The following is a 16302-nucleotide window of genomic DNA, read 5'->3' as shown; positions in this document are numbered from 1 at the left end:
GCATCAAACTGTTGTGAGACTCTAATCTCGCATATATACCACAGGCAAACCAAGGAGACCAACACCAGAAGGCCTGCTAATGCTCCCATGCCCGCCCATTCCTTCAGATGATTCATGGCTGCAGCAATCCATGATGATAATCCTGTGGCTAGTCCTGCGTCCACTCTGGTAGAATTTACTGTGACAATGGCCACTCTCAGCTGCTCCATCGTAGTATCGAATTCTCCAGTCCAATTACCTAAAATATAGCTCAACAATTGTTTAGACAGATTTGCAGCACAGGAAAAATTCTCATATTCTATGCTAGTGACTCAAAGTCCAGCATATTTTCATTGACAGCCAAGTTGAGCGATTTGCCATAGGGTATCAATTTGCTCCTGCACGAGGTCAATCCTCTGATTGAACACCATCAAGCTTCCTTTTCGTTGAGCATTAATTCCTTTATGTACAACTAAAGCATGAGATACATTGGCTAAATGATTGTTCAGGGTCTGAGCAGTCTGCCCAGTATGACTCATGGCTAATGCTCCACTCACCGCAATTTTTAATAAACAGGTAAGGATGGTCATTGAGTCACCATATAGGAGTTGGTAAAAATAGTGAGCCATCCTGAAGGGCTCTAGACCTAGCTGTGTTTGGAAGCTGCTGGCATTCCCTCCAAAACAAAAGAAGTTTGCATAGCGAAAAGTCTGTTCCACCAGGTGACATTTCAAATGCAGCCAAGTAGATGCTGGTCCCACTGCTAACATGCCAAAGTTGGCTGCTGGAAAACTGGCCTCTAAATGTCAAAATGCTCCAAAGCAGGCTTGTCCTCTGTGCCCAGCCATGGAGATTCAACCAGCACAAGAGCACAGATACTTCCAGCCTTCTAGCTGCTTGGCCTGGTAGAGGACAGGTGGATCCTAGACTTAGCAACCTCCACAGCTCTCCCACAGGTCTGCTTTTGACCTCAGAATGAGGTCCCATGGACATATTGCCAGCTTCTGTGTTTGGAGACTTCAGGTTCCTTCCCAGTTCTCTTCACATGCAGGAAATCAGGCCTTAAGCCTAAGTCCTTGGGCTGCTATTTTCAGGCCTGGACATAGTCCAGACTCAAAAAACAGGCCTAAGCTACCATCCCTTTAGCTAAAGGACAAAAATGTTCAAAGCAGTTTCAACTCTGTCCCATGGTAAATAACTAATTACAAAGGTCCCTCTCAAAAATCATATTTGAAAGATGTCTTAAGGTTAATAAATACAAGTTATACATGTTTGAGAGTCTTAAAATGTGTCTTAAGTTTGGTAATGAAATTTATAAATGTTTGAGTGTCTAAAAATGTTTTAAGGTTGGGAAATGCAAGTCATAAAGGTTCCAAGGTCTAAGGTGATTTAAGGTATCTTAAATAGGTAAAATGGCTTAATATTTCCTCCTGTTATTATGCTACTGTTGTATTGACTGTCAAGAGTTTTAACCTTTATCAATAGGGCTCTAATTTATCAATCTGACACTGATAAAAAAAATACTCCACTATACCACGTTCTATTATGGTTCTAAGCTCAAGATTGTAATTCTCCATTATATCTATGCTTATACTAAAAGTTAAGATCAAGTGATTTTTCTTTTTACTCCATAAAATGCTTATGCATTTTCAGAGATCATCTTAAAAAATACTTATGCTATTAACACAAATATGTATACCTACTCACTTTTTCTACAATGCACAGTACAATTGTAAGACTAAAATGTCTAAAGTTTTATCTCCTTCTTAAAACTTAATAATAATTCTTGTAAGCTGCCGAAAGTCCACCTAAATCCACCTCTCAGGTCAATTGGACTCTAGATAAGTACTATACTTATTGCCTATATCAAAAGGTGGGACTCCTCCCATTTCCCTGGTTTTGGGACTTCCTTTCCTGGCTACCAGACTGCTATTTACTGCAGGCAACCACTGGCTGGATTGGTGAGTTCTCCTTATTGACCAGCCACTAGATTGGTGAGTTCACTCCATTTTCTCAGCATAAACATCTCTCTTGGTAGGGGAAGCTTGACCACAGAGCTCTGGCAACTTCGTACTATCTTTTGAGATGGAGGGACCTCCGCCCCCCAGCCGTAGCCTTAACTGTCTGGGTTTGACCCTCTATGATGACCTCCATTTTAGGACCTCATTTTTCCTTGGGTACTATGTCCCCTCTAGCACACGGTTCCTTCTTCCCCTTGCTTGCTCGCTTGCTCACTCAGTCATGGAATGGTCCTCACTCACACAGTGATCCTTCTCATCTCTTGCTCCCTCATGGGAAGACCTAGAACTAGGCAAACCATCATGCTCTGGCCATGCCCCACGGGGCACCATGCCCCATCTCTGGCCAAAAGCTGATGAGCTATTGGACCAGGTAGGATCCCTCTTGCTAGGAGTCACACCTTCCCATTGGGACATCTCTGGAAGGTTGTTTGACTTTTATGCCCCCAATGGGAGACACCCAGATGCCCTTCCCTTCAGACAGGATGCCCTCTGGAGAGTTTCAAGTTTCTACACCTAGTGCCAGCTGACACCAGGGCCTCTAAGTTTACATGATTCTGTAACCAAACCTTACCTCAATGACAGATTGAAAACAGCCTTCTTTAAATATTGTCAATGATTTGGTAAATAAAGGTCCCCCCAGGTAGACAGAGTTTCCCATGTACAAGCATCATTCATCCAAATCTTCTATTCCTGTTTGCTCTCCCAAAAGTTTTCAGTGTATAACTACAGAATTTTCTCCATAACCTACTCAACTTTATCTTTTGCCTAAATATGTGTTTCAGTGTCCTGCCCAACACAGATGTTTCCTATAGCCACAACAGCACCAAAGCAGCTACAGGTTTTCATTTCTGACCTCAAGGACTTACAACAAGCTGCAGGTGTTCAACTCTGACCTCACAGACTTCCAACAAGCTGGACCTGCACCTTCCCTCCCAGCCATGGATGTTCTCACAGAACCTGGAAAGCATCATAACAGCCTATTTTTCCTGGACTTTGCCAACCTTTCAGCCTTTTGACTCCCTATAAGTGCCCCCAGTGTCAGCAGGAAGTAGCCAGAAGAGAATCTATGCCCATTATTTACTTGTTGTTAACAAAAGGCTGAAATGGTGTGCTTCAGGACCAGGACAAGTAACTCCAGGTTTTCCCAGTGTTCCCCAGTCCCTACCTGCTGCCTGGCATGGCTGGCAACTCTCTCTATTGAAAACCCTCTACCCTAAATTTTCCAGGGCAGAGAATTCCCTTACTCTTGACCTTGAAATCTTACCATTTTGTTGCTATAATTTCTCTTTCCCTCAAACCCATGCATGACAACCAAGAGCTGCTTCCAATGACCCAAAGTTATTATAATTTAACTTACCGTATAAAAAGCAGTCCAAGTTCCCCATTTTTTAATTATAGAAAAAGGGAGGAATGTTAGTATTTTGGAACACAACCTGCTCCTGTGTTACCCAGCAACCTATCTTGTCATCATGTGTCCCCAGCCAGGTGGCTATACCTGAAAGGTATGGTTACCTTTCCACTTAAAAGGCTAACCGCCACATATGGTCTCTCTCTCTCTCTCTCTCTCTCTCTCTCTCTCTCTCTCTCTCTTTTACATTCTTTCTCTCTCTTACACTCTTACTCTCTCTCACTCTTACACTCTTTTTTTCTCTCTCTCCCTTTTTCTCTTGGGGTGCCCCCCATTCCTCTTCCCTTTTCTCTCTCTCCCCATGTCCTGCTTCCCCCTCCCTCCTAATAAACTTCTTGCAGAGAATATTGGTTAACCTGCATACATGGAATAAAGCCTACTTGGTCATATTGAATGATATCTTTGATGTGTTCTTGTATTCGCTCAAAAACATAAAGTAACTTGATATGATCCTAACCAAGCAAGTCAAATACTTTTATGAAACTAATTTCATAATCCTGAAGAAAGAATTAGAATAAGATATCAGAAGATGGAAAGATCTCCATGCTCATGGCTTGGCAGGATTAACATATTAAAAATGGCAATCTTACCAAAGCAAACTAAAGATTCAATGAAATTCCCATCAAATCAACACAATTCTTTCCAGACTTTGAACGAAAAATTCTCAACCTCATATGGAAAAACAAGAAGCTCAGAATTTCTAAAACAATCCTGTACCATAAAAGATATTTTGTAGGTATCTCCATCCCGAATCTCAAGCTGTACTATAGAGTAACAGTAATAAAAACTGCTTGGTGGTGGCATAGAAACAGAATGATGCAATAGGTAACCAAATGGAAGACCATTATGGACATACACTTATGGACACCTGATTTTTGACAAAGTTGTCAAAACCATAAAATGGAAAAAAGATAGCATCTTCAACAAATGGTGCTGGTATAACTGGACATCTAAACGTAGAAAAATGCAAATAGATCCATACGTATCATCCTGCACAAAACTAAAGTCCAAGTGGATCAAAGACCTCAACATAAAACCTGACAAATTAAGTTGGATAGAAGAACAAGTGGGGAAGAGCCTTGAAGTCATTGGCACAGGAGACAACTTCCTGAACAGAATACCAACAGCTATACTGTTCGTGTTACTGTTGGTTACTCTAAGAGCAACAATCAATAAATGAGACCTCATGAAATTAAAAATCTTCTATAAAGCAAAGGACACTGTCATTAAAACAAAACAAATGCCTACAGGTTGGGAAAGACTCTTCACCAAGTCTTTTTGTGACAGAGGGCTAAAATCCAGTATATATAAAGAACGAAAGAAGTTGAAAACAACAAATCAAGTAATCCAATTAAAAGATGGGGAACAGAGCTAAACAGAGAATTCTTGATAGAAGAATATCAAATAGTTTAGAAACACTTAAAGAAATGTTCAACATCATTAGCCATCAGGGAAATGCAAATCAAAATGACCCTGATATTTCACCTTACACCCATCACAATGGCCAAGATCAAAAACTCAAGCAACAACACACACTGGAGAGGTTGTGGACAAAGAGGTACCTTACTCCACTGCTGGTGGGAATATAAACTTGAACAATCACTCTGAAAATCAATCTGGCACTTTCTCACTTAGCTAGGAAAAGTGCTTCCTCAAGATCCAGCTATACCACTCCTAGGCATATATCCAAAGGAGGCTCAAATTCACAATAAGTATATTGGCAAAACTATGTTTGTAGCAGCTTTATTTGTAATAGCCAGAACCTGGAAACAACCCAGATGTCCCACAGTGGAGGAATGGATACAGAATTTGTGGTACTTCTACACAATAAAAAAAAAATGAAATTTGCAGGTAAATGGTGGGATCTGGAAAAGATCATCCTGAATGAGTTTTCCCAGAAGCAAAAAGGCAAATGGTCTATACTCACTCATATAGATATATAATATAGGATAAACCTACTAAAAACTGTACATCTAAAGAAATTAATCAAGAGGGAGGACTCTGGATGAAATGCTTAATCCCCATCCAGAAAGGCAAAGAGGATGGAAATCAGAAGAAGGAAATAAACAGGGAAAAATTTAGGAGCCTGCCACAGAGGGCCTCTGAAAGGCTCTGACTTGCAGTCTATCTAAGCAGATTCTGAGACTCATAGTCAACTGTTGGTCAGAGTACATGGAATCTAATAAAGAAGTGGGAAATAGTAAGATTTGGAGAGGACAGGAACTCCACAAGGAGAGCAACAGAAGCAAAAAATCTGAGCACAGTGTCTTTCTTAAAACTCATACTCCAACCAAGCTCCATGCATGGAGATAACCTAGAACTCCTGCACAGATGTAGCACATGGAAGTACAATGTCCAAGGTGGTTCCATAGTAATGGGAAGAGGGACTGCCTCTGACATGAACTGATTGGCCTGCTAACTGATCTCCTCTCTTTGCTGGGGAAGCAGCCTTACAAGATCATAGAGGAAGACAATGCAGCCACTCCTGATGAAATCTGATAGTCTAGGATCAGAAGGAAGGAGAAGAACTCCCCTGTTAGTGGACTTGGGGAATAGCATGTATGGAGAAAAGGGAGAGAAGTTGGGACTTGGTGGGAGACAGAGGGTTTTTTTTTATACAATGTGAATAAAGTGTAATTAATTAAAATTAAAATTAAAATTAAAATTAAAAAATATTTAAAAATATAATTCTTTTTGGCATTATATCATAGAGGGTGTGATTGCAGGTTGATATTCCAATAAAAGTGACCAGACAAAGGGAGTCTCTGTCTATCGATCAAGGTCAATTTATATCTTTGTTTCTGTTGGTCTTTGTCCCAATATTTCTGAATCTGTTTCTGTAGCTCTTTCACTCTCTTGCTCTCTCTGTCTCCAGATCTCTGCCTGTCACTTGCAGTTCAGTATGAAAAACTCTCAGTTCTGCTGAAGGACAACAAAAGTTGACGATTGCTTGGTGACGTGACATCATGGATGTTCTATGAAAAATATAAGCAAGGTCCCAATTAGATGATTTTTGTAAAAAGAATTGCCATGGTCAGGAAGCATTTTCCCAGTAAGTAATTCACTGACTGAGGACTTACCTGTGCTTTTAACAAATAATAATGTAAGCTGTGATAATGTGAAACTCATATGTCAAGGACTTGTGACTTTATTAATGACCACTTGAAATATGTGACACTTTTCTTGAACTAAGAGTCTTTTACACAGGAACTGTCATCTCTGGGTGGTGTGCTTTAGCTGCCCTGATTGAGGCCTGAAGGGCTGACCCCATTGCACAATGGTCAAAATAAACCTCTTGCAAATTTGCATCGAGGCGATCTGGTCTCTTGATTTCTCTTCACCCTTTCTGAAAATTAGGCTCGTGCTGGGCCTAACAGTAGGGTGCATTGCCTGGGAAACTGAGATACTGAGGACACTGGCTATCTGAAGACTCATCTGAGCTCAGAAGTAGGTACAGTGGTTGTCCTTGTCCTATGTCTCTTATCTGTCACATTTTTGTTCTGAATTCTAGTTATACCGACAGTGTCAGTGTCAGGTTTCTGTCTTTCCTGAAGCTTTGATTTTGGTCTGGCTTGTGAGCATCCATAGAAGGGGTTCGAGTCCACTGAGTGGTTTGAGGGCACTTGCCTGGAACGGCCCATTGAGGCAGACAGATATGTTCTTAACACGGTCACAGGGCAACCTGGAGGACACTCAGGCTGCCCCTTTCTCTGAACAGGGAGGACAGGGAGGAATTTCCTCCTCCAAACTGTACTTGGAGGGAACAGAGAGATTCTGCTCCCTGAACAAGCTGAGTCTGTGCCTGTGCGCCTTGGCCTAATAAGGTGGAGACCGTTTAGTTTTGAGGTCACAAACGAGACAGCCTATATTCTGGTTTCCTTCCTCTTACTGTTTTGTCTTATTGTTTATTTTTATTGTTGGACTTGGACTGATGATTTCTCTGGACGTATATTTTAACATGGGACAGGACATATCAACTCCTCCCCTCTCTGCGTGCCAGCCTTGAAGGGAGATGAGCAGCAGGAGCTCATGGCACTAGGAGTTCCAAGGCTGTCCTCCTCCCCCACCCAGGAAGGAAGGGAAAGAATGCACAGAGTGGAGCCATGGCATGGTGAGCAGGAGGAAAGGGGACATTACATGTCTTCTTCCTCCTCCCCTACCCTGGGCTAGTTTGGGATGGCACTCAGAGAACTGGCTGGGCAGAATTGGCCTAAGACCGGCCTCCCCAGCTGCTGAGCAGCAGTTCACCCCTCCGCCTTCCTCCTTCCATCCCTCATCCCATGGGCTTCAGTCAGTGATGGCTCTTGGACAGAGGCGGGATGGATAGAGCCACTTCTGGTTCTAAAGATTAAATTGTTTGCACTGATAAATTTTGGTCTTATGGTTATGCTCTGTAAATTCAATCCTGAAGAAGATACTTTGTTTGATAGTGCAAAAATGAGTTTTAAAAAAAATGTTTAGATACTTAAGGTGATAAAACATTTAAAGTTTATCAGGTTTTTAAAGCAATAACCCTTAGGCAGTCTAACAAAACAAACAAACAAACAAACAAAAAACCTTGAAACAGTTTCTTAACCCTTTGGGGAGGTCAAAAGGGCTTGGCATTTGTTTTATTACTTTTGCAGAATGAAACCAAGCCATGCTGTTTGAGCCAATTAAGAAAACTGCATTTATTACAGTGTATCCTGTCAGGATGGTAAAGACCTATAAAATAATTTAGTATATTCTAGACTACTGAAAGAACACATAAGGATTTTAATGAAAGTTTTTGTGTTGTATAAAAAGCAAGAGAGAAGACAAAAAAGACTGGAATAATAATAAAAAAAAAAGGATATCAAAGAAAAAGAATAGCCTGTCTAAAGCAAAAATATCTGGTTAAGCCAGAAGAACATTATGGAGGGTCCATGTATGTATATGGGGTCAGGGGGCATATAAATATATGAATAATGTTTGCTTTGGTTCTTTATACCTATAAATATGATTAAAAAAACTGTAAAGTATGTAATTCAGATATGCTCGCCCTCAAGCTTATCAGATATCTGATGAATATGACATTTTAACATGTGTAAGCTTATTGTGTCAGAGAGTCCCAAAATCCTGGCAGTAGCTCCCCAAGGTCTCTGAGAAGATTTGGACACAACGATGGATGACTGCAACTCTGGAATGTGGTATGCTAAACACTGGGCAATACTGCCTCAACTGGCCTGCTGCTAGGGCTCAGCCAAACCTGTGGACAAAGTCATGGACACCTGAAAAGCCATTGTTTCACATTGCAAGAGGCAAGGTGAGGTCAATCTCTTGTATTCCTACTTTCCACAGAAGCAGTTTCTCATCCTCTATGCCTGATGGGTGGACTGCCTCTGTTCAGGAAGCCAGGAGACCACAGGAGCTAGGGACACTGTCTAGGTTGATGGACTAACTAGTCATCTCTGTCATTTTGATTGACTCATGGATTGGTACATTTACTTAGCTCATAATTTATCCTTCTCAGGTCTCTGATCACATTGAGAGCTAGACTGGAAGGCTAGGCTAAGTTAATGGTAGCTTGGCAGCTAAAGAGCAGACAATTAGGTCCACTATCAGCTGATTGGACAGTTCATTAGTTAGTTAAAACTACTAGGTACTATATCTTTTGTATAAATAGGGGAACAGGTTTGCCCTGCTCATAGGCTTTACATCAGTTGACAATGTCTTATGATAATAGTTGGATAAAAAGATATAAAGTTTATGTAGGGTCTGAGAATATAGGAGTTCAGTTTATGAAAATCTAAAAAAATAATATTTTGTCTAAAAAATGTTTCGGGGTTGATAAATGCAAGAAAGATTAGAAAGTCTAAATGTTTTAAGATATATAAATATAAATTATAATGATATAAAATTAATTTAAAACATATTATAAACAGAAGATATTTTAGATTTCTTCCTTTTGCTACTCTTGTGTGCTTATACTGTTAAAAAATTTCAGAAGTTCAGAATCTTGGCATTAATCAATAGAGTTATGATAAGCTGATTGAGTACTGACTGCTTACTATTCAGTCACAAGCTTGAGATTTTAATTTCCTTTGGTATTTTCTGAAAATAGACTTAAAGTTGCTTTTCATCATGTTAAAAAGCATCTATTATTGTATTAGATTTGCTGATATGTTACTTTTCTGAGTTTTTTAAAATATATATTTCCTTTTGTGTACTAAAAAATTCACATGAGTTTAAGAAAATCAAAAGGTCATGAGAACTTGATCTGGCTTAGCTCAAACAGATCCCAGATGAGTTTTTCCCTGGTGTTGGGATTCATCACATTTCCCATTTAATAGACAAATCTTAACTTCTGTCTCTAGTCTGAATTTGTCTCAGCAGATTTTCACCTGGTCGACTCTATTTTAAGATCAGGTATTGGGCTGGTGAGCTAAAATCTGGACTTTTTGGAAACTCACATGACTGCTCCTTGTCTCTTCAATTGGATCAACTAACCAGAGACTGTTTAAGACCGCCTCATTGCCCAGCCTTTGACTGGCTCCTAGTAATCTTAACTAAATTAGGAAAAACTGATGGTCAGAAAAAAAGGACATGATCTTGGCATCAAAGTAAGAGATTCTAATATCCTGGGTGGAATCACTAAATATTCAGGAGAAATCCTTAAAATTCAGGTAAAAGCAACCCCCTGGACACTCAAAGAATGGTACCCTTATTTACTTTGCTTGTTTCTTTAACATTTGAACCCATTATCATGAATCATCTGGTTGTGTTTATTAGGAAAAGGTTAGTGCAGCACAAGTGCTTATGCTAAGACAACATTACCAAAGAGTAAATATGACTGGGCATAAAACGGAAACAAAAACCCAGATAATTACAGACTAAGGTAACTACCCATGAACTCTCCCTAATTTTTGACAGGCATTTCAGCCTCTTTCAAACTGAGATATCAACAATCCAATGTCAGAATTGAAGATATTCCAGAAGATGGATCTCCGGCCCAATGTCCCATTCTACAGGCTGAAATGTTGATTCAAAAGAAAAAAAAAAATTCTTGACATGAAATTCTCACCCTGCTGCTACTTCATGATTAAAGCAGTTACAAGAAGAAGGGTGAAATGAAAGGTTCAGGCTAACTTTGTAAACTATATATCTTCTAAAGCCTATAGATTTGAGTTTTAGGTCCAGGTTAAGCTGAAGCCTCTTAGTACCTTCCCAGAGAACAGAAGAATGTGACCATCTCTGTGATGACAGATATAAAAAAGCGAGCAAGCAATGACGTTCACTCAACAAAAACAATGACCAGACCCTTGTCTTCAAGAGAGTGTTTCTTAGCAACCAAACCAGATGGCCTCAATCCTTCTTCTCAGTAGATCCTGATCTCCAGAAAATGCTTGCAGCCCCAATTTCCAAGAATGAGCTAGCCACCCCCACCTTTAATTGTAGCTGCATCAACACTTGGCAGAACTGGCCAAGTTTGAGAACCAAAGACTAATCAATTATCTTACTTTATAGCTTCCTCATCCAATCCTGAATTGCCAAGACTGCAACCTCAAAATTCTCTTGCTTTGTTTTTTTTTTTTTTTTTTTTTTTAAATTGCAAGAGCTTTGTCTCCCAGGGGCACTCTTTGATGCCCTGCAATGGTGACCCAATTGGGCAATGGTCAAAATAAACCTCTTGCAATTTTACACTGATGAGATCTGGTCTCCTGAGTTCTCTTCATCCTTTCTAAATATTAGGCTCGCAATAGGCCTAAACAGAAGCATCTTTGTGGATCCAAGAACATGGCACTGATGTACTGGTTGAGGGCAGAGAGCAACATATATTTTAATAACAACAGCCTGGGTTGCTTTTCTTTAGGATGCCCTGGCACAACAACTCAAATAACTGCCACCCAATACAGTAGAAGACTGGTTTGGTCACAATAGATGGCCTATTTTTAACTTTATCCCTCACTATTAGCAGATGTCCTAAGAAGTGAATATATACCATATTTGTCTGTCTGCATTTTATTTACTTCACTCAGGATGATTTTTCCTGGTTCCATCCATTTGCCTGAAAATATCTTGATGTCATTTTCTTAGCTGAATAATACTCCATTATAGAAATATTCCACAATTTCCCCTAAGGAGATTGTTAGTCCTGTTCTTTTCAACTTGGATGTTGCTGGGATTTTAGTCATTGTATTGAATGACAAACTTTCAGGATTAACTATGATCTTTTATCCTTGAAGTACCTCCATCTTCTTTTACTTCCTGATGATTTGAATTGCAATGTCTCCTTGAAGCTCATCTATTTACATGTTGAGTCCCAGTGAGGAAATGTCTGAGAAAGGATAGAAGATCTGGTCTTGTTAGATAATATAATTCCTTCTGGAATTTTATTATAGGAGGCTGTGCTTTGAGGTTGATATGCCAATGAATGTGGCCAGATTGAATGGAATCTCAGTCTCTAGGTCTCTGTTACTTTATGACTTTGTTTCTGTCCTTCTCAGACTCTCTCAGTATCTTCTGTCTCTCTCTAGTGCTTTCCCCTTCTGCCTGCTGCTTGTGGTTCAGTATGAAAAGCTCTCAGTTCTGCTGAAGGGCTACAAAAAGATGGATGCATGCTGACATGTTATTCTGGATGGTCTCTGTAAAAATATGAGCATGGTCCCAAGTAAAATCTTTTTGTTCAAAGCTTTGCCTTGGTCAAGGAGCACTTTCCCAGTAATTCACTGACTGAGGACATATCTGTACATATAACAAATAATAATGAAATCTGTCATAATGTGAAAGTCACATGCCAAGTACATGTGACTTTATTAATGACCACTTGAAAGAAATATGTGACACTTTTCCTGAACCAAGAGTCTCAGTCCCTGGAATGTGTGGTTTAAGCTGCCTGTTTGAGGCATATAGTGCTGCTCAGCTTTTCTCTCAAGCAGGCTGTCTACTTGACACTTATAATAACTATAACTGTCTCCTGAAACAGAATCTTATTGTCTTTCACCTGTTTCATGATATCATCCTTCTTCTCAGCCAATATGCACCTGAGAGAATCTTGAGATTTACATGGAGAGAAGTAAACAATCTTTCCTCAGTGTCCAGTATCTCTGATCCTGTGCAAATGTGACTTTTTCTTGTGAACCCCAACAAGCCTTTATCTCATCCCTTTACTTCAGATCCCACATGTTAATTCCTGCTTACCTCTTTGGCAATGTCAGGTAAGAAATGAAACTGTAATGGTTATTTAATTGGACAGCTTCCTAAGTAGGGAAGCTTCAAACTGATGTGAGATTGAGGAATAAAAAGAATGACAAGGGGGTCTCATATTGTTGTCTTGGATCTGAAATCTCCTAGGTTTTGACTTTGAACTAAGCAGTAACTCGCATACTCACTAAATGGACCTTTACATTCTTATTGATATAATAGGCTGGGAGGATCTATGGTTTATTTAGTCTTTAAGAAAGGGAAAAGAGAAGGAAACCATACAATTCCTGGGAGTGGTTTGACTGAAATAGAGAAAATTGGTGAGTGTAAAAGGAGAATTTAGGGGCAATAAATTCTTTGAAAGGTGGTGCTGTTCCACACTAGTGTTACCAAACATTTATGAGCAGGGTTGCCTTGATTGACCTGGCCTGAATGGAAGCTGTGTTCTAATCTTGATTCCGTGAGGAATTCTCCTGGTCCTTATGTTTCTAGTTCTAACTGAGCCTTCTTCATAGAGAAATGGGTCTGTATTATGTGCCTAGTACAAAAGAGCAGCAGTGTTTCCTACTGTGATCCTCCAGCCAAACCCTCTAAACATAGCGTTAGTGTCAGTACTGTTTTTTCAGAGGTGCCACCTGAGCTCATAGGGTATGAGGTATGAGGTAGTTGGGAAACCACTAGTTCATGGCTAGGATTCTAGATAATGGGTTCCTGGAATCAGGCCTTATAGAGTCAAACTCTGCCCTCCTTAAATGGAATCTTTTCTTCATGTTAAAAGTTATTGTAAAAGTTGTCAACATATTACTTTTATTGCTTATGTAGGAATTTCATATAATGTACATTACACTGCTTTTCCATTTCTCACAGGTTCATTTTCCTACCCATGTGTCACATTAAAATTTATTTTTCCATTAAGATACATCAATTGAAGTATGTGTTGTTCAAATACATATTGGAACATGGTCAGATTCTCAGTGCCAAGTCCCTTAAAACAAACAAACAAACAAACAAACAAACAAAAAAGCCCCTCAGTTCATCCTTGACATAATCTGGCTCTACCCCCAAGAAGAAGCCATCAGTCCTGAAGAGCTCTATACTTCATCACCTTGATCAAAGTTTTACTTATATATTTATTTATTATGAAGTTTTCACTTTGTATCCCCTCTGCTGACCACCTCCTCTTCTCCTTCCAGTACCACCCACCCTCCTTATTCTACCCCTGTGCAATTTCTAAAATTTCCCTGATAGCTGAGATCCTTCTCCCCCTTCTAACTGACCCTAGCTTATCAGGTCTCATCAAAGCTAGCTGCATCATCTTCTCTGCAGGCTGATTCTCAGGGCATTGTTCTCTTTGTTCTCAATTCCCTCTACTTATGACACTCTTCCTGTCTCTTCTCCTGCAGGCTTTCCTGAGCTCTGAGGGGAGAGAGAATTTCATAGGGAAACCCCATTTAGAGCTGGGTGTTTTAAGGTCTCTCTGCACAATATTGGACTGTGGGTCTTGTTGGAATAATGTTCTTTTGAAATGTACCCTTGTTTATCCAAATGCTGATTTCTACCCCCCCCATTGTCTTGTTTCAGTCCAGATATTACATGTGATACTTATTCCAAACATCCTGTCTCAGCTGTGTGTAAACAGGCCAAAATAAAACAACTAGCCACAATGTTTAGCCAGAGGGCAGAAAAGGAGTGGGAGGAAAAGCAGAGAGAGTAGAGCTGGAGAGAGAGCTGGAGGACAGATCTTGGAATGACAACTTTCAGGATAATGATGTCCTATAATTCAGCCTATAATTCTCTCTATATTCTTCTACTTCCTGGTGATTTGAATTGCAATATCCCCTTGAAGCCTATCTATTTACATAGGGAGTCCCCAGTGAGGAAATTTCTGCTTAGAGTTAGGAGGTATGGTCTTGTTAGGTAGTATAATTCCTTTTGTTTCCCTAATTTCTTTCTCTGTCCTTTTATCTTTTGTATACAGGAGAGCTACTGATTTTTTAAAGCTAATTTTGTATCCAGCACCTTTGCTAAAGGTGTTTCTCAGCTGTAGGAGTTCCCATGTAGAATTTTTTGGGTCACTCAGGTATACTATGCTACCATCTGCAAATAGTGATACTTTGACTTCTCCCTTTCTAATTTATATCCCCTTGATCTCTTTCAATTGTCTTAATGCTCTAGCAAGGACTTCTAGAACTATATTGAAGAGATATGGAGAGAGTGGGCAGCCTTGCCTTGTCCCTGATTTCATGGGATTATTTTAAGTTTATCTCTGTTGAGTTAGATGTTGGCTATATGTTTGCTGTATATTGTCTTTACCAAATTTAAATATTTGCCTAGTATCCCTGATCTCTCCAATGCTTTAAATTCAAATGGATATTGGATTTTGTTTAATGACTTTTGGCATCTAAGGAGATTATCATGTGTTTTCTTTTTCTTTCATTTTTTTTTAATATGGTAGCTCACATTGATGGATTTCGGTATATTGAACCAGCCCTGCGTAGCTGGGATGTGTTCTACTTGGTCAAAGGTGATATATTTGATGTGTTCTTGTATTCAATCAAAGACATAAAGTACCTTATTGTGAAAATAATGTCAAATTTGCAAAGAATTTTATGAAAATAATGTCAATTCTCTAAAGAAAGAATTAGAAGAAAATATCAGAAGTTTGAAAGATCTTCCATATTCATGGCTTAGCATGATTAACATAGTAAAAATGGCCATCTTGCCGAAAGCACACTAAAGAGTCAATGAAATTCCCATCAAATTACCAACACAATTCTTACAGACCTTGAAAGAAATAACCCTCAACTTCATATGTAAAAACAAGAAACCCATAATTCTTAAAAGTATTCTGTACAATAAAGAAATATTCTGGATGTATCTCCATCACTGATCTCAAGGTGTATCATAGAGCAACAGTAATAAAAAAATGCATGGTACTGGCATAGAAACAGAATGGTGGAACAATGGAACCAAATACAGTAACCGGAATTGAACCCACACACTTTTGGATTCCTGAATTTTGACACAGATGACAAAACCATACGAAGTAAAAAACAAACAAACAAACAAACAAAAAAACATCTTCAACAAATTGTGCTGATCTAACTGGACGTCTACATGTATAAAAATACAAATAGATGAATACTTATCAGCCCGCACAAAACTAAACTCCAAGTGGATCAAAGACCTCAACATAAAACATACACATTAAGTCGGTTAGAAGAACAAGTGGGGAAAATTCTCGAACTCATTGGCACAGGAGACAACTTCCAGAACAGAACACCAACAGCACAGGCTCTAAGAACAACAATCAGTAAATGGGACCTCATGATACCGAAAAGCTTCTATAAAGCAAAGGATACTGTCATCAAAACCAAAGAAATGCCTACAGATTGGGGAATAATCTTCATCAACCCTTTATGTGACAGAGGGCTAATATCCAGTATATATAAAGAAATAAAGAAGTTGTAAAGCAACAAATCAATTAATCCAATTAAAAACAGGGATTAGAGATAAACAGAGAATTCTCGTTAGAGGAATGCTTAAATATATACTTTAAGAAATACTTAAGGAAATGGAAATACTTAAAGAAATGTTCAATGTCATTAGCCATCATGGAAGTGCAAATCAAAACTACACTGAGATTTCACCTTACACCCATCAGAAGGACCATGATCAAAAACTCTAGTGACAATACATGCTGGAATGGATGTGGAGAAAGGGAAAACTTCT

This window comes from Meriones unguiculatus (genome assembly GCF_030254825.1).
Source record: "Meriones unguiculatus strain TT.TT164.6M chromosome Y unlocalized genomic scaffold, Bangor_MerUng_6.1 ChrY_unordered_Scaffold_23, whole genome shotgun sequence".
Taxonomy (NCBI): domain Eukaryota; kingdom Metazoa; phylum Chordata; class Mammalia; order Rodentia; family Muridae; genus Meriones; species Meriones unguiculatus.
Note: the sequence above shows the minus strand (reverse complement) of the source record.